The sequence below is a fragment of the Lactuca saligna genome, chromosome 5 (genome assembly GCF_052625555.1).
Source record: "Lactuca saligna cultivar CGN05327 chromosome 5, ASM5262555v1, whole genome shotgun sequence".
Lineage (NCBI taxonomy): Eukaryota > Viridiplantae > Streptophyta > Magnoliopsida > Asterales > Asteraceae > Lactuca > Lactuca saligna.
Window position 1 is genome coordinate 172,444,833 of NC_136421.1, and position 23,891 is coordinate 172,468,723.

The following is a 23,891-nucleotide window of genomic DNA, read 5'->3' on the forward strand; positions in this document are numbered from 1 at the left end:
CAGTATAATCCCCCAACATTCATGACTAATTTGGGGAATATACAAAACCCTAAATCCCAAAATTGAAAGATATCAATGCCAAATATTTGTGTATGGAAAACGAATGCTACAATTCTCCTGCACTTCAATTACTTTTCATCCTTGAAATACATTGCGCCAAAACGTTCAGGGTAGTGAGTATGCTTCTCCTCCTTGAGTTCGTAAGTCCATAATGAATCCTTCTTGTGCTCGCATTTCACCTTTAATGATGCCACTACCTTGTCGTGATTAGCCTTTTTGTGTAACATGCATGCTCGTCCACCTGAATATCATAGAAAGGCACCACTGAAGTCTTTTCTATATCACACTTCCTTATATTAGACATGTGGAAAGTATGGTAGATATGGTTGCCCTCCTTGGGCAGATCCAAGCGGTACGTAACCTTACCGTCCTGAGCGACAACCCTAAAGGGCCCAATGAATATGGGGCCCAAATTGCATAGCTTTCGAAATCGGATGACACCTTTCCCATGTGAAACTTTAAGAAGAATGAAATCCCTGACCAAAAACTCGATATTAGACCAATACCGACCCACATCTATCAATTTCTAAATCAGAAATCAGACCCACGGTCCTTTCAATCTTTCGATTCTCATCCTTGACCACCTAGGTTTGAGCCCCTCTGGTCATCTCCAACAGTGGAGTAACTATTATTATTTTCAAACACAGGTCTCAAGAAGACGCATTAGTCATCTTGTAGCTCACAACATCATCCACCATATTGGCCTTGCTTAGGTGGTAAAGGATCTCACAATCATAATCTTTTAGGATATCTAACCACCTCCATTGCCTCATGTTCAAACTCGGTTGATATTTCAATTATCTTATACTATTTTGATCTGTGAAAATAGTATACCTAAACGCATTAAAATAATTCCTCCCATACTTGAGAGAAAAACCTAACGCTCCAAACTCCAAGTCGTATGTAGGATAATTTTCCTAATGAGGTTTTAATAGTCTTGAGACATACGCAATCAATTGTCCCCGTTGCAAAAGTACATCCCGCAAACCCATGATTCATGCAACACCGTATACCAAAAAATCATTAACACCAATTGGAATGATCAGCACATAAGACTCATATAACCTCTATATTAGCATCTTGAATGATACATACTGTTGAAGCTCCCAATGAGACACTACATTATTCTTCGTAAAGTAAGTAAGGGAACTGCATTCTTGGAGAAATATTACATTAATCTCCAACAATAACCTGTTGTCCCAAGAAAGCTTTGAATCTCGTGGTGTATCCCATTTACCGATCGGTTGATGCGGGATAATAAGAATATCTTGGGAGTTAACGATAAAATATGAAGAGCATAAAAGAGATGAGTAATTCCATGATTTTATTAGAAAATATAGATAAAATATTACATGAAGAACATGGGTTGGGTGAGATAACTCTCCCTTGGTGGGAGAGATCCCACCACACACACACATTCTCTCTCTAGAAACTACATTTATGCACTCTTAATTGATAATGCATGACCAACTCTCTGTATTTATAAGGAGAGAGAAACCAAACATTACAATAAAGGGAATAAAATAACCTAACTATCACTCATAATTTGTAGAGCATTTTCATGCTCCAACAATCTCTTCCTAAATCCTCGCAAATGATGAGGGATGCTAATAAGTTATAAAACGCTAAAATACACAGTAACCGAATAGAAAGTGTGGTAATAAAAATGAAACATAATGAGAAACAAATTTTGTAATATCTCTAAAACTCTAAAGTGTTTGTGATCTCTGATACTATCCATGAATCTCTAATCAGTAAAGGTCTTTGGCTTCAAGGTCATCACTCTTGAGGCAGAAAAATAAGATCCATGTCTTCAAACTAGTCATAACCTGAATGATCATGTAGAAGATCCAATTAGAAAAGCACTTCGGCTTCAAGAAGTCTAAAAACATCTCTAGTTCTCGAATCATAATACACCCAAATTCTTTAAAAGAATAACCTGCTAAAAATGTGAAGTATCCAAAAGTCAAGTCTGAAGTATCCAAAAGTCAAGCAATGCCAAAAATTTGATCGAAAGATCAAAAATAAGTGTCATGTCACATCACCAAAATAGTCTTCATCTTCAAAATATCGCAAATTCAAACTTGTGAAATCATAAGATCTGATCTCGATGCAAACACAAATAAAACATCATGTGGTAGAGTCTGAATAATAAATAATCTGGATCCGAGCCAAATTTTCGATCAAGATGACCAAAAATTAGTGCTACATCACATCACTAAATAAATCATCGTCTTCAGAAATCTCAAAAATCCAAACTGAAAAAAATCATAAAAACATGTATGGATGATAATGTAATATTCTCAATATGTTTTTGATAATCGATGACCGGATACCAAAAATAAACAAATCATCAGGATGGAGAGTGTAGGATACCAATAGCATTGCATGCTCTCCCTAGATGTATGAAAGGTCTCGATAAAACTCAAGAATGAGAGTAAAATAAATATCTCTGGTCATCCATAGTTGGCTAATTTTGTTAGTGAAAACTACTCGATCAAATAACAAAGTAACAAATAATAACTCTGCATGAAAAATCTTTGGTGTGCTAATAAATACCAATGTACCCAAACTGCAGTGTCTGAACTCCTTAATTGGTTTTCAAAATAAAAATGTCACATGCTCAAGATACATGGTTTGTCAATCGCAGATTAAGAGTGACAAGTCATAAAAATACTGTAAAGCGAAGGTTGCGAAAGAACTTTGTTGATCAGACGCAACTGTGGTACAATCCTCTCGGAGAAACATATGATGTCCGACCGCGGTATGGAGTAATCATCATGGAAAGAATAATAAATTCTTCCAATATAACCAGCATGAAGTAAACTAATGTGAATATCATAGGTTGGGTTGTGGCAAAAAGTGGTATTAAAAAAATAATTGGTTTTAATAAAAAATAAAAGAAAATAAAAAGGCTAAGGTATTTTTTGGGTTTCAGCAAGAAAATTGGCTAAATAAAAAAAATCGCTGAAAAAAATTGGTGTAAAGAAATGGTGTTCAAAAAACGAATGGTGTTAATTAAAAAAATAACGGTGAGAGGGGCAAATTTTCAACCGGGGGGAGGGGGGGGGGTCGGAGGGGTTGAAATGAGAGGGGGGAAGGAAGGAGGTGTAGGAGGGTTACATCCAAGGAGGGGGTCTGTAGGCCAAGGAGTACCGAGGAGTGGTACTAAAGAGTGTGGGTTTGCAGGTTGATAAGGGTTGATGGCTAAGGAGTACCAAGGAGTAGTATTGAAAAAGGGTGGTCTGCGATATGAGACGGTATACAAGCTACCGAGGAGAGTACTAAAGAGTATGCGGTCACCGGGTAAGGCTGTAGTGTAAGGGTAAGGAGGGAGTACCAAAGGGTGAAGGGTTAGTATGGCTGCGGTGGGTCTAAGGTTAAGGGAGGTGAGGGTTGTGAAGGGTCTGCGGTAGAGGTTAAGAGATTAGGTTGCAGTATGGTTGAGTGTAGTCTGCAAGTTAGTGAAGGGTGGTTATGTTGTCGTATGTGAAGAGGTTGCGGGTTGGTCTGCAGTAGGAATCTGAAGAGTGAAGTGAAGAGGAGGAGAAACGAAGGTTGCGATATGCAAAAGGGAAGATATTGCGAGTTAGCGAAGACCAGTAGATGACTCCGGGTATGAGAAGGTCTTCATTCTGAGAGGAATGAATCCGGGTAAGGAGTCTTCAGTAAAACACAGAGGCTGCTCAGCAGACCTCGACTTCGAGCATTTTTGTCGATTTTTTTGGTCTTCAGTTCTCGGAACCAAGGAGGAGTATGCTGATGATGAAAAATGTTATTTTTCATGAAAAAATGATATCATAGGGTCTATATCTTCAAGTTTATCAAAAGTAATCTTTCCTAAAGCATATTGAGATGATATGGAGTGTTGGGAACGGTAAAATATGGAAGAAAGTAGGAGACCAAAAGGTAAAAGTGAGGGGACAAGGCATAGGTCAAAGGCAAAACGTTGAGTGTGCATGGGATTTATGCGGACAAAAGGTGATTAGATGGGTCAAGCCACATGGTTTTTGTTTTAGGAGGGAAAATAAAGATGGATTACTCTTTCCAAAAAGAGTAACAAGGACAAAGGCCTTTTACAAACACCTTTAATAAGTCCAATATCTTTTAACAAGATTTACCAGCAACATTATGAAAAACACAAAGCAAGAACATCATACCTTTTAAGATGAACTCAAGTGTAGAATTATGAACCCCAAAAAAAATATCTTGACAATTTCTTAAAAAATATAATCTTCTCCACTTTCTTCAATAATACCCAAGATTTTGTGTCTATTTACATAGCATAAATAAAATGCCTGGAGCAAATTCTTCAAATCTTTTTAAACCACAAAAATCATATTCTCCATTTTTCTTCTTCTACTTAAATAGCAACATAACCAACTTTATAAATTCGGACTTTCCAGTAGAAAAAAATGAACAAGCATCAGCAACTTTTTATTCTTGAAAGCTTGAATCAACACTCAAAAATAGAAACAAACTCATCACAAGAACATCTGGGTTTGAAGCCGAAAATTCTTGAAAAAATCGAAAAAAATCATTAAGATAAACATTGATCAAGAGTCATTCCCTTGAAATATTCACTTGAACCTTCAAGGTAAGGCTCTGATACCAATTGTCGTAGCCATTTTAACGATCGGTTGATGCGGAATAATAAAAACATCTTGAGATTTAACGATGAAATATGAAGAACATAAAAGGGATGAGTAATTCCATGATTTTACTAGAAAAGAGAGATAAAATATTACATAAAGAACATGGGTTGAGAGAGATAACTCTCCCTTGGTGGGGGAGATCCCACCAAACACATACATATATACACACATACACACACACTCTCTCTATCTCTCTCTCTCTATCTCTATTTTTTTTTTCTCTCTCTCTCTAAAAACTACATTTTCGTACTCTTAATTAATAATACATGATAAACTCTCTCTATTTATAAGGAGAGAGAAACTAAAAATATAATAAAGAGAAACCAAACTACATTTCCATGCTCCAACACCTTGGATGGATTCATCAGAACCTCCCATTACATCACTTCATCAACCTTGGTTGGATCTGTTGGGTTATGAGCATTCTAACACTCCTAAGTGTACATGCAACCCTAAATACCTTGGATCTATGTTTTCTCTATTATACATGCAAATATGAACATCCAAGGTATTATCCTAATCTAGCATACAAAACTATGAATATAACAAGATAGAATACATACCTCTTTGATGGTGCTTGTCTTCATGAAGCTTGAGTGCTTAGTGCCCCAAGTGTGACACCTCAAATGGTTCACAATCATCAAAACACTTAGAATAACTTAGAGAGAATTCTACACTTCATGAAATCGGCTAGCCCTCTCTTATTCTCACTAGTGGCCAATTTTTCCTCAAGAATAAGATGCTTATATAGTTATACAATTAGGGTAAACCCTAATTGTCATGACTTTCCATTTCCTTGGATCCATGGGTTCAAATACACCATGGAGCATCCATGGAGCATCATATGGGTTTTAGCCCAACTAGATAATCCATGGAGCATTAGCCCACTATACAAGTATGGATGATTTACACAATCAACCCATATATTTAAGTAGTCTTCTTTTGATCACTCAATTAATGCTAGATTAATTCTTGATCAATACTAATTAAATAATCTCATTATTCTTATTATTAATATACTAGAACTTATAATATATTAATAACCATAAGTGTCTTATTTCTCTCATTTAGTCTATCTAAGTGCATAATGGTATGCAACCCAAATGGACCATGCCGGGTCGGGTCAAGTCTTACCAATTATAGTTATGGACTTAGACATTAATCCAACAGTCTCCCACTTGGATAAGTCTAAACCTATTATTGCGAATGACTTCAGGAACCAACTGGGAATCGTAGCTCTCAAAAGCTTCTGTCGAACTCTGACCTTGTAGATGAACTCTGACCTTTGTCAATGACTTGTCCATTAGATAAGGGATCATATATTCCTCCATTCTAGATATCATATGGACTGAGACATGGATTATAATCATTCTCTCTGTCCATTAGTTGCTTCCCGATTTCTGATTTATGACGACTGACTAATTGAACAAATCAAATCAGTCCTGGCCCGGCCGAGCACTTCCATTCGTCATCATCAAATCATCGAGGGGCCCACAGATATCACTTTTATCCCAAAGGTAAAAGGAATGGATAAACTTCGACTCATATGGCTTGTTCTACTACTTGTTGAATCATACACAAAGGCACGTTTTATAGCACCGAGTTACCAAATGCAGTTTCGTGCAATCAATGTACAACCAACTCATATTAACAACTCATATCTCTAGGTTTGAAGAATATAAGATATTATCGTCTCATGATCACTCGTGATAAAATCCATGAAGTGATTCCAATGAGCGCGGGTTGAATCCAATACTCAGAACTTATGAGCACTCATGAGTGTTGTAGCCATTTGTCCAACACCTTAGACCTCTACAAGCCAACCCATGACAGTCTTAATTCATATCTACTTCCAACATATGACCGACTGTGGATGGTTTGAATAACTTAGTCATTCCGGAAGAATAACCTAGTTTATTCGGGAAGTCAAAACATGCAAAGTGCAACACAATAATAATTGAATCCAATATGGTATCAAAACCTATGATCATAAATAAAACACCTTTTATTTATCACCATATGATTACACATTATTCATTGTATACTGTTTCAGCTATCAACTTTATTCTTGAATTTAAAACAATAGTTGTCCCATGCTCCAAGCATGTACACTATGTTTTTTTTAAATACTAGTCATGCCACACACCAAGTATGCATACTATGTTTGTCTATGATCTTTACTTCGTGAACTAGATCCATTGAACATAACTTCAATGATTCTCTTTTCACACTCCCAAAACCTTACTGTAAATACAAGAATTCCAAATTCATGTCATTTACTGAAATCTGTTAGATTCTAAAATTATATGCATTGATCCTCTTGTAATGATTATGCACAAAGTCAGAAAGACTTGGCAACAATCATTACAGAGCATTCCAAAGGAGATCAACTCCTTGGAAACATCCTTCTTGCATTAAGTTTCCTAACCTTAAACAGATTGAAAATTCTAACTTTGAAACATTTCCAGATTCCATTTTGACTATCACTTCTGAACAAGAGTTTCCTCCTTACAGATTATGTCAATATGGTCCTTCCAGAATTATCACTATACTTCCAACTGTCCTTGAGCAACCAATCTTTGGTAAACCTTAGATTGTCCTCGACAATTGTTTAATCCTTTTAGTCATATCCAGTTCTAAACCTTTTCCCTTCTTAATGCCCCAGGCATTTGGAAACTTTTAGAACGGATAACTATAGCACATGTAATCGATCCTATATCCGAAGCATATGGGACACGATTCATGATGTCTCACATAAAGACTAAACCAATCTTTTGCTATAACATTTCCATTTCTATTTGCCAAGTTCTCATAATTCATATTATGAAAAGGGATGTCGTAATCATAATCAAATTTTAGAATGCAAATAATGGAACCATATATAGAATTTCCTTATGTTGAGCCATTCTAACATGAAATTCATATATATCCTTGACTAAATGATTAAAACCTCACGATCTAAGCTTATAGATTTGAGATGAAGTATAATTTACTCTCCCTTAATTATAGCAAAACAACTTTTTCTCAATTGAAACCTTTTGTTTTCTATAATTAACATTGCGAACTTGCAATCTTTATCATAATTATCATGCTCCCACTAACATGATGATTATTAGCATAACACTTATGCTCCCACTAGCTTTGACATGTACTCAGAAATCAGCTGGACTTCTAGAAATCAATACTATATTGACTTTCTTACCAAAGTTTAGATTTCTGATACTGGATTGTTTTGATAGAACTTTATCAAAATCATACACCTTCCCTTAGATAGCACACTTGTGTGTCTAAACAATTATGAAGAGGGATGTCGTAATCATAATGGTTAGACCTTTTTGCCACTTCTCACAAGTCCAGGTTAGTGTGCCGGTAAACCACACACGCTCCACTAACGACTTTGAGAATGCAAATATCACAATTGCTATCTAGCTAAAATCTACTTAGTGGAAGTGTTTCCTTACCATCATTTTCATGAACCGGAGAGAAACCTTATGACACTTAGATTTAATGGTGTATGAGTTCTTATCCATGTGAATTGTCATAACCATAGTCACAAGACAAGAATTATGACAAATCCAAAACCATATGGATTGAACTCAATCTTAATTTCTTGCCACCTGGTAGCTCAAGGGCCTGCCATTGCTTCCAAGTTGTTGTGCAACCAATTGAGAACTCTAAGAACTCATATGCAAAGCCAACTTTGATTGGAATGGGCACAGAATATGTCAACATGATAGGTTATAAACCTCAAGTCGTGTGCTAGTGAAGAACTTCAGGTTTCATTCTTGATTAGTTCTTGAGAATTTCAAGACCTTTAAGACTCCCACTGTCCTCTTGACCTATAAGACTTCCTTGTCAAACATCCAAGAGATAGTGTGGATTCTAATCAAGACAAACACTTCACACAATTGGCCTAAGTTGGTATTTGTTTTATCCAAAACATCACAACTTACCAATTTCAAATGTACAAGAGTAGAAAACTTTTACTCTTACATTTGACAAGTGTTTTAAACCTTCTTTGAGACATGTCACTCAAGTCACAATCTTGGAGTATCACTCTAAGACATGTATTGGAACGAAGTATGACTCATCTTCTTGATTTAGCCATTTCAACATTTCAAGACCCCTTCTTCTTAGTCATAAGAATGCACTAAGACTTCCTTAGAGAACTAATTTTGATATGGTTTCTTAATCATTAAGATGATCACAAAACTGATACTAAAGTACTCTCCCATCTTTTCAGATTTGAGAAACTTTTATCCTTCTGCCTAATTTGATTCTTCTTATCCGCTCTGCCTTACATTGGAACCTTTTCCTATGTCTCAGAGTTACACTTAAGCTTGTAAGTATAACCATATTTACTGAGCTTTAGTAAACTATGACGAATAGTCTTATTAATCTTTTGTGGTGGACTTAATCAGTGCACATGACTATGTACTCGATCCCTTAGTCCATTACTTGACTCACACATCCATGTGAATAAGTAATTTGTCTTAATTTTCCAATACTTGAAAGTTCTCATTCATCATGCTATAGAACTTGCATGATTCCAAGTCCCGGTCCACTTGAGACTTGGGTGACGAGAATCTTTCCTTATTTGGTAAATTTAGACATTACCACAAATGAAAGAATCAATTTCATACTTCCACTCTTGCTATTAATGGAATCATATAAGCAACAATTTTTCCTCAAATGGCATTGTAAGGATATTTTAAAATAACTAAAATAAAAAATTTTCTTTTATTTAAAACTATGCGGAAAAACTTATCCTTACAACCCATATGAAAACTTGTTGTTATCTATTCCTAAGCAATATCTCATAACTCCTAAGAAGTAGCTCAAGAATCCGATCTTCAAACTACGCGATAGAAATCCATCTACGCGATCAGATTCAACATATTCTTTCCTTAAGTTCCTTTACTTTTCTTTGATTCTTAAAACATCACCATGTGACCCAGTCACATCATGTAATAAGAATCTCAGAATAGAAACTTAACAGAGTTAGAGTAGTAGACTTTACCTGAAGTAGAGTCAACCTTATTGACTTTAACATCCTTAGGTAAATTTGGCAGCTTCGCAACTAATAACCCTTACTTTGGCAATATAAACATATGGACCCTTTGATAATGGTACACAGGACTATTGCAGACTTAGCCTTTTTCTCTTTACCATTTGGTCAACCTAGTTGACTATGGTCAATCCCTTTCCTTGGGAAGAGAATGTTTTTTTTCTGTATTTCCAGTGTCACCATTGTCAATGTCCATAAAGTTTCAGGAAGTTGATCTTAGCAAATAGATAAGATCATTAAGGGTCTTGTCATAGTCTGTTTCATAGGTGTTCCAAAAGAACTCACTATGTGACTTAGAAAGTAGTTGAGCCACTAACTTTCTCAAGACTTTGACACCCAACTCTCCCGGCTTGTCAATGTGTGACTACATCTCCAAGATGTGATCACACCTAGACCTTTCCTTTCCATTAGGGCTTGAGTGATCTTAAACTTTTCAGGAACTTGTGGGTTAGGGAGAATAATTGGAGGAGGAGAAAGAAGTATGATATCCATGGGACATCATCTTCATTAGGAATGCTTGTTTCAAGAGATTTGGGAAGATCATAAATGTCTAAACCAGACATCTTTTGGGAGATATTCAAGATAGTTGATCTAAAGTCCTTAATATGACACCCAATATGAAATATTAAGGCTAGGACCCAATAAACTATTTTATAACTTAGAAGAGGTATGCCGTAATCCAAGCTATAAAACAATTTGAAGGTAGGTGAATGACGATTCACCAATTTCCACCAAGATAAACGAAATGTATTATTAGGTTTTAATTGGATTTGAAACTCCTAGATCTTTTGAGATTCATTGAACTGTTCAATGGCATGTTTCAATCTCGAGTGTGCCCTTCAGGTTTTGTGACTGGGATGCCGAGGATCACAAAACAAGGTGTGAAGTAACCATGCAAATTACTTGGTACCCTTAAGTGTTTACCCCTCAATCGATGTGCCGGTTAACCACACACGCTCCATCGATACTATGATAAACATTAAGTTACCCTTTGCCTACCTTGTTAAATACGAGTTAGTGTGCCGGTTAACCACACACGCTCCACTAACCGACTTAAACAAAGTGCAAAGTGTAATTTCATGGATTAGCACCTTATTCACATTTTCCTAAGTAACTAAGATTGGGTATTATTTAGAGTTTAGTTACTTAGTATTTATCATTAATACTTTTAATGAAGGGAGAATTATAGTCATGTCAAACCCGTTCGGCTAACGACCCTCCACCAGTCAAGCAAGCGGTGGGTGAGAGTGGACACCCATTAAGTTGCCATTTTATAGGCAACAACCTTATACCCACCTTATAGACCGGCTTCGTGAATGAGGCGTACTAGCGGTAAGACCGACTTTACTCTTATACATATATATATATATTATTAACTTATAATATTATAAAGTATAAGGGTTGAATTTTAACTTTTAAAATTCTAAGGGCTAACTTGGAATTAAAGTATTCATAAGAGAAAACTTTACAAATTCCAAAACTTGAGGGCAAGTTTTGAAACTATTCAAAACTAATTAATTCCATAACTTATGTGTTTAAAGTAGTTTAAATCCAAAAAAACTCTTCAAGTTCCATACCTTATGGAAGACTTTAAACTAATAAAAGAATTAACTTTTCTTTATTTTTATAACTTATGGAATTAATTAAGGTTACATTATTTATATATATATATATATATATATATATATATATATTTTTTTTTTTTTTATTTAATGAAGAGACTCTTGGTCCTCCATAACTTGAGGACAAATTATGGAGTCATAACTCCAATTAATTAGAACTAGACTCTTCATTTTTGTAACCTTTGCCAATTTTATGAGTTTTATGAGACTTAAATGTGAATTTTCATATAACTTGAGGACAAGTTACAAAAACACATTTTAGAATCAACTCTTAGATTAATTTGGATTGAAAACAATTTTTTCACTCAACTTTTCTATTAATCTAAGCAACTCATAAGAACAAGATAATTCAAATCAAACTTTTTCATGTAATTAGTCTAACCTTTAAACTAATACAAAACATGAATCTATTGACAAGTATCTTTGAAATTGGATTAGCATGAACATTACCACAACAAAAACAAGTTTATAAGTTCAAAAACAACTTAGGGTAATGTTCCTAGTCCATTTCTAGCCAAAAAACTCGAAAATATGCTGTCTGGGGTCCAACTCATCGAGTGCATGAACACAACTTGGCGAGTTGGATGCATTTTGCCTTGGACTTGTCGAGTCCCTTCATGGACTCGGCGAGTCTGCTGGGCTGACAGCACCAATTTCGATTTTTCAGCTTCTATTGCAGGTATAACAAGAAAACAAGCCTAGGCTCTGATACCACTGTTGGGTTATGAGCATTCTAACACTCCTAAGTGTACATGAAACCCTAAATACCTTGGATCTATGTTTTCTCTATTATACATGCAAATATGAACATCCAAGGTATTATCCTAATCTAGCATACAAAACTATGAATATAACAAGATAGAATACATACCTCTTTGATGGTGCTTGTCTTCATGAAGCTTGAGTGCCTAGTGCCCCAAGTGTGACACCTCAAATGGTTCACAATCATCAAAACACTTAGAATAACTTAGAGAGAATTCTACACTTCATGAAATCGGCTAGCCCTCTCTTATTCTCACTAGTGGCCAAATTTTCCTCAAGAATAAGATGCTTATATAGTTATACAATTAGGGTAAACCCTAATTGTCATGACTTTCCATTTCCTTGGATCCATGGGTTCAAATACACCATGGAGCATCCATGGAGCATCATATGGGTTTTGGCCCAACTAGATAATCCATGGAGCATTAGCCCACTATACAAGTATGGATGATTTACACAATCAACCCATATATTTAATTAGTCTTCTTTTGATCACTCAATTAATGCTAGATTAATTCTTGATCAATACTAATTAAATAATCTCATTATTCTTATTATTAATATACTAGAACTTATAATATATTAATAACCATAAGTGTCTTATTTCTCTCATTTAGTCTATCCAAGTGCATGATGGTATGCAACCCAAATGGACCATGCCGGGTCGGGTCAAGTCTTACCAATTATAGTTATGGACTTAGACATTAATCCAACAAGATCGACTAAGATACCCTTTTGGCTGATGAGATATCCTAAGAACTGAACTTCCCATAACAAAAATTCACACTTGGAGAATTTGGCATACAACCTAACCATCCACAAACCTTACACATGTGCTCCTTATCTAACTCCTTAGTCTTAGAGAAGAACATAATGTCATCAATGAATACTACCACCGATCAATCCAACATTGCCCTACACACTCGGTGTTGGGTTTTGAGCACTATACCACTCCTATGGTACATATGCAACCCTATATGCTTTGGATCTATGTTTTCTCTAATTATACATGAATATTTACAATTTTTCCAACGCAAACATCCTAACTAGCATACAAATTGTCATTTGAACAATACCACTAGTTAGATGACTTACCTCTTAGAAGGACTTGTAGTTCTTGACCTTTGAAAGCTTGAGCACCTAAAGTGTGATGCCTCTAATGGTTCACAAACATCAATATGCAAGAGGAGGCTTGATAGAATAAGTAACTTAACACAAAAAGAAATGTCAAACTTCCTAAAATGATGGTGTGTATGTGTGTCACCAATTTTGGTCATGAGGGTGTGCTTTTATAGTGTAGCAAATTCTAGGTTTACACCCTGTAAACCCTAATGACCATTCATATTACTTAGGCTCCATGGGTTAAACCTACATGGACTATCCATGGATTATCTCCTTTGTTTAGCTCATCCTAAATAACCATGGATCATTAGCCCACACTATAAGAATCATTGACTTAAATAATCAATCCCCATATATTTAATTAGTCTCTTTTGATCAAAAAATTAATTCCAAATTAATTCTTGACCAATACTAATTAAGTAATATGATTTCATATTAATATATTATACTTGTAATATATTAATAAATCATAAATAACCTTATTCTCAAAAGTCCATCCTATCAAATTTCACTGGTGAAGGCAACCCAAAAAGACCATGCTACAATCAGGTCAAGTACATCTCAATTATACTTATGGGCTTACACACCAAATCCAACAATCTCCCACTTGGATAAGTCTAATAATTATAGCTTCCAATGCGACTTCAGGATCCGACTTAGCAATCATAGCATTCAAAAGTTGTTGTCGAACTCTGACCTAGTAAATGAAGCGTATGGATGAGATTTAAAACCGGAAAACTGGACCGAAACCAGAATCATTAGAATCAGAATATATAGAACTGGTTCTGGTTATGGGTTTAAAAAATGGATTTATCTGGGATCTGGGTAATCCGGGTTTAGGTCCATCGGGTCCGGGCAAACCGGGTTTGAAAAGCGAAACCGGTGTTAGGAACTGGAACCACTTTTTGAGAATCACTGGAGGAGGTGGAGGAAGGGACCGAAACCAGTTTTTGTGAAGCATTTAAAACATGCATATCTCAGTCATTTCAAGTCGGATTGACATACGATTTTTTCCAATGTGTAGTTTAACGTTCGTACATGATTTTACACTATAAGTTTCTCATTTTTAGTTTTAAATTCATTGACTTACAGTGCCCCAAAGTTGAGCTATCAAAACTGGAAGTTTTCAAATTTTCAGCTTTTTGTATTCTATGAATGGTTCTAAAACATGCATATCTAATTCGTTTGAAGTCAGATTGACATGCGGTTTTCTCCAAATTGTAATTTAGAGTTTGTACATGATTTTAGACTATAATTTTGTTTTTTTCTGGTTTAATATTCAAGGACTTACAGCCCCCCAAAGTTGGGATATCAAAGCTGAAAATTTTCAAATTTTCAACTATTTATTTTTGTACTTTGAATTCTGCGAAAATGTTAACACATGCATATTTCATTAGTTTAAATTTGGATTGACATGTGGTTTTTTTATAGAGTTTAGTTTAGAATTTGTACATGAATTTAGACTATAATTTTGTCAATGTTGATTTTATATTCAATGACTTAAAGTCCCCCGAAGTTGGGATGTTAATATGAAAATTTTTAATGTTCAACCAACAAAGTAGTAAGTAATTACAAAAAAAATTTTGGTTTTTCGGGTTTTCTGGTTCTAATTCCACTGTATCTGGTTCCAACCTACCCACTTTGATGTTTCCGGGTTTTCTGTTTCTAGACCCACTTTACCCTGAACTGAACCTGAACTGGTTCCTATATATCGGTCCAATTTTCGGTTCTACAAAATCCCGTTAACCGGTTCTAGGTTTTCCAGGTCTGGGTCCATCTGGTCTTGGTTTATACCCACTTTTATCCCTAGCGGCACGTCCTTCAGATAAGGGATCATATATTCCTCTGTTCTCAAGATATCTATGCGGACAAATACATGGAACATAGCATACTTATTGTCCTACAATTTGTTTCTCGATTTCCTATTCGTTTGACATAGAATATAACTGAACACATCAATTTAGTTCTGACCAGGCCCAACACATAGTCAAAATAGAATCATCGAGGGGCCCAATATATCACTTTTAATCCTTTTAGGATAAAAGGAACAGATAAACTTCGACTTTATATTATTGTACTAACTACTCATCAAATCATGCACAACAACACGCTTTATAACATCAAGATACTGATGTATTTTCATGCCATGAATGCACAACCAACTCGTATTCAACAACTCATATATCTTGGTTTGAATATTATATGATATTATCATCTGATGATTACTCGTGATAAATTCCATGAGGTAATTCAGGTGAGCGCGGGTTGAATCCAGGAGCACTTATGAATGGTCTAGCCAACTTTTGATATGTCTAACTCCTTAGACAATCTACAAGCCAACTGATGACAATCTAGCCTCATTACCTACTTCCAAAGTATGATCGACTATGGATGATTTGAATAATCTTATTATTCTGGAAGTCAAAACATGAAATGTGAAACAACAGTAAATAATTGACACATGACAGTAACTTTACTTATAAATAAAACTCCTTTTATTTAATCATCAAATGTCAATTACGATTTATCTATTACAAATTTCTACATATCTTATCACTAAAATTAATATCATCTGTTATCCCAATGCCCCTTGCATGTTGGAAGTGCTTAACCCTACTCAGTCCCTTTGTAAGGGGATCTGTTGGGTTGTCCGTTGACGATATCCCCTTTACAACGAGGTGTCCTTCTTCTACGTGATGTCTTATGAAGTGGTACTTTCTGTTGATATGCCTGGATTTACCATGACCTCTCGGTTCCTTGGTTAAGGCAACCGCCCCTTTATTATTATAGAAAATATCTACAGGCTCCTTTATGGTTGGTATAACTCCAAGGTCTCCTATGAAGTTTTTCAACCATTTCACTTCCTTCGATGATTCGCTTGCTGCTATGTACTCTGATTCGCACATTGAATGACATATAGTCTCTTACTTGGAACTCTTTGACTTTCTCATCAAAACAAAGATTCCATCTGCGAGATGCTTGTTTTAATCCATAAATGGATTCCTCAATCTTACACACTCTACTAGGGTATTTTTCATTGACAAAACCCTCTGGTTGACTCATGTGAACATCTTCAGCCAACTTTCCATTTAGGAAAGCAATTTTGACATCCATTTGTCATATTTCATAGTCATGAAATGCAACTATGGCTACCATAAACCTTATAGATTTAATCTTTGCTACTGGTGAGAAGGTCTTATCATAGTTAACTCCATGAGTTTGAGTAAAGACCTTCACAACCAGTCGCACCTTATATGAGTTGGTTTTTGAGCATACTAACACTCGTATGGTGTACATGCAACCTTAGAAACCTTGGATCTATGTTTGACTAAGATACGTGGAAAATGATTTTCCAAGGTTCATAATCCTATCTAGCATACACGGGGATCTTTTATTCTAATAGTTAGTAAGAATTGCATACCTCTTTATAGCTTGGATTCATTTGAAACCTTGTGAGCCTAGCACCTCAAGTGTGATGCCTCAAATGCTTCACACAACACCAAGTACACTTGGAATAAACTCTAAGAGAATAAGAACACTTGGATTTTCGGCTAGCCCTCTTTTGTTGACTCTACTGGCCGAAAATGGTGAAGAATATCTTCTTTATATAGTATGTTACAATTAGGGTTACACCATGTAAACCCTAATTGTTATGACCTTTCATTTCCATGACCCATGGGTTATGTAACCCCCATGGAGCATCTTATGGGTTTAACCCAACTTGATAATCCATGGAGCCTTGGCCCACTATATAAGTTATGGATGATTAACACAATCAACCCATATATTTAATTAGTCTTCTTTTGATCACATAATTAATTCTAAATTAATTATTGATCCATACTAACTAAATATTATTCTTCTTATTATTAATATATTAGAACTTATAATATATTAATAAACCATAAGTCTCTTATTTCACTCATTTAGTCTATCCAAGTGCATGATGTCATGCAACCCTAATGGACCATGTCGGGTCGGGTCAAGTACATACCAAATATAGTTATGGACTTAGACACTATATCCAATAGTCTCCCTCTTGGATAAGTCTAATAACTATAGTTGCAAGTATGACTTCAGGAACCGATCAACAATCGTAGTTCTTTCAAGGTCTCTCGGAATTGAGAAGATGATGGTGTACCATTTTGGATAAGTGATCATATAATCCTCTGTTCTAGATATTAGCTAGACAAACACATGGAACAATGTCTTTCTATTTTCTAGCAGTTTTTTCCCGATTTCTGATTTGTTTGACATATAATTTTAATTGAACACATCAATTTAGTTTTGACCGGGCCTGGTACATGGTTCATAACAAAATCATCGAGGGGCCCAGATATCGCTTCTAATCCAAGAAGGAACGGATAAACTTCGACTCATATGTTTACTCTACTACTTGTTGAATTACACACAAAGGTACGTTTTATAACATCGAGTTACCAATGCGTTTACGTACAATCAATACATAACCAACTCAGAGGTAACAAATCATATGTCTAGGTTTGAAGTCTTATATGATATTACCGTCTCACGATCACTCAAGATAAATTCCATGAAGTGATACTAGTGAGCATGTGTTGAATCCAATACTCAGAACTTATGAGCACTCATGAGTGTTGTAGCCCCCTTTGTCCAACATCTTTGACCTCTACAAACCAACCCATGAGAGTCTTGATTCATATGTACTTCCAACATATGATTGACTGTGGAAAATTTGAATAATATGATATATACTATAACATAATTATTCTGGATGTCATAACATGCAAAAAGAAATATTAGTAAATGATTGACAGGAGATATCAACACTTTACTCGTAAATAAAAACTTTTATTTATCATCAATTGTCAATTACATCTTACGTATTTCAAAATTATCTAACTTCTAAGAACTAATATCATCTCTTAGCCCTATGCTCCTAGCATGTTGAAGATGCTTAACCCTACTCAGTCCCTTCGTGAGGGGATCTGTCGGGTTCTCATCTGATGATACCCTCTTTGCCACGAGAATTACTTCTTCTATTCGATGTCTGATGAAATGATATTTTTGTCAATGTGCCTGGATCTCCCGTGATCCCTTGGTTCCATTGCAAAGGCAATTGCACTTTCACTATCACACAAAATTTGCATGGGCTCCTTAGTAGCTGGTACAACTCCAAAGTCTCCGATGAAGTTCCTTAGGCATATAGCCTCCTTTGCTGCTTCACTTGCTACTATATACTCTGATTCACAAGTAGAATCAGCCACTGTATCTTGATTGGAACTTTTCCAAGTAATTGCCCCTCCATTTAGGGTAAAGACACAGCCCCACTGAGAGCGGAAATTATCCCTATCAGTCTAAAAGCTAGCATCAGTATACCCTGCTACTTTCAAGTCATCACTCCCACCAAGGGTAAGGACCCAGTCCTTAGTCCTTCATAGGTACTTGAGAATATTATTTACTTCAATCCAGTGAGCCTTGCCAGGATTACTTTGATATCTGCTAACCATGCTTAAAGCAAAAGCAACATCAGGACGATTACAAGTCATAGCATACATGATCGAGCCTACAACAGAAGCATATGGGACTCGACTCATCTGAGCTATCTCTTCATCTGTACTCGGGCTCTGTGTCTTACTCAATCTGGCATTACACTGAATAGGTAAATCTCCTTTCTTGTAATTTTCCATACTGAATCTCTTCAGCACTTTGTCCAAGTAGGTACTATGACTAAATCCAATTAGTCTTTTACTCCTGTTTCTCAAAATCTTTATCCCGAGGATAGAGGCATCTTTTCCTAGGTCTTTCATAGCGAAACACTTCCCAACCCAGGATTTCACTTCCTGCAAGGTTGGAATGTCATTTCCTATGAGTAGTATGTCATCCACATACAGTACCAAAAGCTAACTATACTCCTACTAGCCTTGACATATATACAAGATTCATCTTCACATCTCGAAAAGCCAAACTCTTTGTCTTTCTCATCGAAGCAACGATTCCATCTGCGAGGTCCTTGTTTCAATCCATATATGGATTTTTCAAGCTTACACACCCTATTAGGGTATTCTGTACTTACAAAACCCTCTTGCTGAACCATGTAAACATCCTCAGCCAACTTTCCACTAAGGAAAGCGGTTTTAACATCCATTTGCCATATTTCATAGTCATGAAATGCAGCAATGGCTAACAGAACCCTAATAGACTTACTCTTGGCCACTGGTTAAAAGGTCTCATCATAATCAACTCCCGGAGTTTGAGAATAACCCTTTGCAACCAGTCGTGCCTTATAATTGTGTGCATTACCATCCATGTTGGTCTTCTTCTTGAAGATCCATTTGCACCCTACTGTCTTACGACCTGGTACATTGTCAACCAAGTTCCAAACTTGATTGTTATACATGAATTGTATCTCGCTATCCATAGCCTCTTTCATTTTAGCAGACTCAGGGACTACCATGGCTTCCGTGTAACTGTTAGGCTCATCCAGATTTATCATTGTATCATCACTGATAAGGGTATCCCCTTCTGTAGTAATATGGAAACCACAATAATGCTCAGGTGCATTCCTAGCTCTGGTGGAATGCCTCAGAGGTATGGACTCTTCAATCGGCTCAACAGGAGTTTCCTCCTCAGGTTGAGGGCTAGGGTTTGAAGTTCTTTCACCGCTTGACTCTTGAATTTCTTCAAGATCAACTTGATTCCCACTGTCTCCTTGGCTTATGAGTTCTCTCTCGCTCTCTCTCTCTCAAGACTCCTTTTCTTACTACAAAGACCACATTGTCACTGGGTCTATAGAAGATATAACCAAAAGATTTATGTGGGTAACCGATGAAAATACACCTCTCACTTCGAGGTTCGAGCTTTTTGTTAGTCTCTCATCTCACGAAAGCCTCACAACCCTAAACCTTGATGTGGTCTAGATTTGGAACTTTTCCAGTCCACATCTCGTGAGGTCTTTTGGCAACCTTATTTGTAGGGACTAGATTAAGGATATGGGCAGCAGTCTCTAAGGCATACCCCCAAAATTGTCACACCCCAAAACCGAGAATGGCGGAAATGTTCTGGGGTGCAGGACGTCATGTACGGTATCATAACAGTGCATAATAGTAAAGACAAGCAACAACATCCATTGCATTAATATAATAATTTGTAATACAAGCGTGTTCTGTACAGTTTGTAAGACACCAAAAGTATAATCAAAATAAAATATGGGTCTTGTATGTGCTCCATCTTCTCATAAGCTGCATGTGTACCTGTCTACTGATGACCTGAGAATACAAGTTATTTTGAATGCGAGTATCAGCATAAAGCTGGTGAGTTCATTAGTATTTAGTCTCATTACTTGTATAAAAGTGTTTACAACCATGCAGTATAATAATTGATATCAACGTTTGGAATTAGTGTTTTCCCTTAGAAAATCCTATATTTTCCAGTAAAAGTAGTCTTCTACCAAGACCCGGTTCTTTGTATGTTTGACCTTTTGAAAAAGTAAAAGTTTTCCCAGTGAAACTATCAGTATGAAAATATAGTTTTTGACTTTATTCATATAAACAAATTAGGAAAATAATGTTTTACTCCCAGCGCGATGTAAATAGTGATATTAAGGTATATAGATATCTATCCTTAGCGATCTAAATGAGATTCGAAGATTTCTTCGATAGTAGTCCAACGACAAAAAGACACACGAAAAAGGAGTTCAGATGAAGGAGTTTTGAATTTCGAACGGAGTTTTCCTGTCCCGGCCTACTAAAGATAATATATAAGTAATATACTTATAAGATATTAAAAAAAAGTCAAAATTAGCCAATGGAGTCTAAACAAGAATTGTAGAGCATAATCTCACCTTCGCGTCAATATAAGGAACGTCAAAAATGGAGTTCGTATGCGAAATTTATTAATTTCTGAAGTTCGGGGCGCGAACCCCAAAGCCGTGTCAGAGACCACGACGTGGCAAGCAGTGCCACGAGGTGGCATGTCTTCTGACTCCTCCGGGAGTCCCCCAGATGCAACTTGAGATGACGCATGCAGTGAGGACCAAGCCCACGACATGGCAAAAGGTGCCACGACGTGGCAAGGGCCAGTTTTGCCCTATAAATAGATTTGAAGGGACAATTGAGTTTGGTTGCTCATTCTCTCATATCTCACCCATATTACCTCGATTTACATGCAAATAAGTACCCCCGAATCCCCGATATCATCCCAAGACCCGAAGCGAGTCCTGAAGCCCGAAGATCCCGAGAAGAAAAGAGTTTCGGAGTCGAAGCTCTGCCCGCGAGGAGTCCGATTTTTTGTGAAGATCTTCCAGATCTACCGAAGAATACTACTTCTACAAGCCGTAGTGTTGTCTGATCATCTTCTGATCAAGTGAGTGTATAGTCCCTTTCATGAACACGATTTTAATAAAGTTATTGTTTGAATGTATTAAGTATATGTTTGGTATGAGTAAGTAGTTACTTTCTTCTAACACATAGATATGAAGTATCTCTATAAAATACGTGCTATGTGTTATATGTATATTATCTCGTTATTTAGAATGGGTAAGTGTGTGTGGTTGCTTTTTGTTAACACACATATATAGATTATACGCTATAAAATACATGCTATGTGAATATATACTATTTCTAATGTGGTATGAGTGTCGAATGAATTTGTTACACAGGTTTTATGTTGTATATAAACAAATATATTTTATCTGCAAATATGTGGGTAGAACATGGGTAGATAGTGATGTGTGATGAAATAAAAATGTTGAGAGGCCTCGATGTCATTGTGATCCATTCATCTAGTGGAATTTAGATGACGACCACGGACTCCTTCTAGATAGTCCCGTGGAACACTATCATGCTCATAACCTGTAGGTGTTAATGAACTTGGGTGTTCATTCGCTGTATTCCATCCCCCTCATGGTTGCCTTATTTGACTTATATTCTTGAGGAACCCCCGAAGCATGTGTTGTCGCCCCAATGAAATATTCTTAGACTAGGTCCCTTGTGTTAGTTGTCTTAGGGACGTAAAGTGAGAATAACGGGAATGGGTAATTGGGTTATTATTGGTTGATGAAATTAAATTAATTATTTATTGTGGGTTGAAAACCCAATATGCTCACCAAGCTCCTAACCCTGACCCACTCAGTTTTCTATGCATTATAGGTAATGGCGCAAGAGTATAAGTTGGTGGAGTTGACGAGAGGTTTTGGATTATAGATCAGTAGTTATAAATAACTGTTGTAAGGTCTATTTTATATTGTTTATGCTTTTGGTATGTATCGGAACAGGACATCCCGAGGTTTTTATTATTTAATGAAAATACATTCTCTTTGAGAAATGTTTTGATAAATGGTTATCATATTTTGCTTTGGGAACAAATTCTGCAACCGTTTTCTTTTTAAGAATTACTCTGAAATCATTTTAAAAGCATAAATTAAACCGGTCTTTTCTGGCCGTGATTTTGGGGATGTCACATTATCTTTGTAGATCATCAGGGTTTTGTTATTTGGGAGGCTTAGACGGATGGATTTGTGAAAGCACAGGATATCGGTACGATGGAGACTCAGCCAGTCCATGCCCACAATGACATCGAAACACTTGATCGATACTGGTATGAGGTCGATTGGAAATGAGTGATTATGTAACGTGAGGGTACAACCTATGTAGATTTCGTTAGAACTCTCCGTCTTGCCGTTATCCATTTCTACGACGAAGGTTTCTTTTAGTGTTTGCGGTGATTGTTTGAGTAAGTGTTTAAAGTTTTGGTTTACGAAGCTTCTTTCTGCCCCACTATTGAATAGGATACAAGCATAAGAGTTATCGAGAAGGAACATACCCGTGACTACTGTGGGGTCTTCCACGGCTTCACTATGGCCAATAGCAAGTAGTCTCCCTGTTCCTCCTGTATTCCCACCTTTTGGACAGTTTCTTTTCAAGTGCCCTACTTCGCCACAGCCATAGCAGGCGTGGCTTACTCCAGAACCGGGTACCTGAGAAATGGGTTTGGGCGGTGTCTAGCAAAACCGGGCAGTATGGCCCTTCCGATCACAGTTAGTGCAGTGCATTTCATGGCAGGGGTCGTGATGATGGAAAGAGCACTTAGTGCACTTGGGTAGGTTCCCTGGATATGTTTTGGCTGGTACAAGGGTAGCCGGAGTAGTGGCAACATGGACGACCACAGTCTGTTGGTTCTTGGAATAGGATTGAGTTGGCTTGGCCTTCTTTTGGTCCCACCGCTTCCTCTTGTTGTCGGATGTCTTGGTCAGTGCAGTGGCAACCGTCATGGTTGTTGATGGAGTGTAAGGAGCTTCATCATCAATCAACATTTGGGCCAATTCATTGGCACTGTCAAAGGTTGTAGGGCGTGATGCTAAAATGTTCCCTCGATATGGGGACACTAAACCCCATATGTATCGTTCAATTTTAGGACACAGAGTTCCCAGGTCGCAGAACCTGGTTGTATAAGCCACTATGTCGGTCCCCTTCATCTTGATGTTCCATAGTTCCTCCTCGAGTTTCTAAATCTCACCCTTAGGGCAGTACTCCCTTGACAGTAGGTCTTTCAGTGTGTCCCAGCCCATGTCGTTGGCTATTACCAAGGAGAGTGATTTGACATGGTCATTCCACCACATCAACG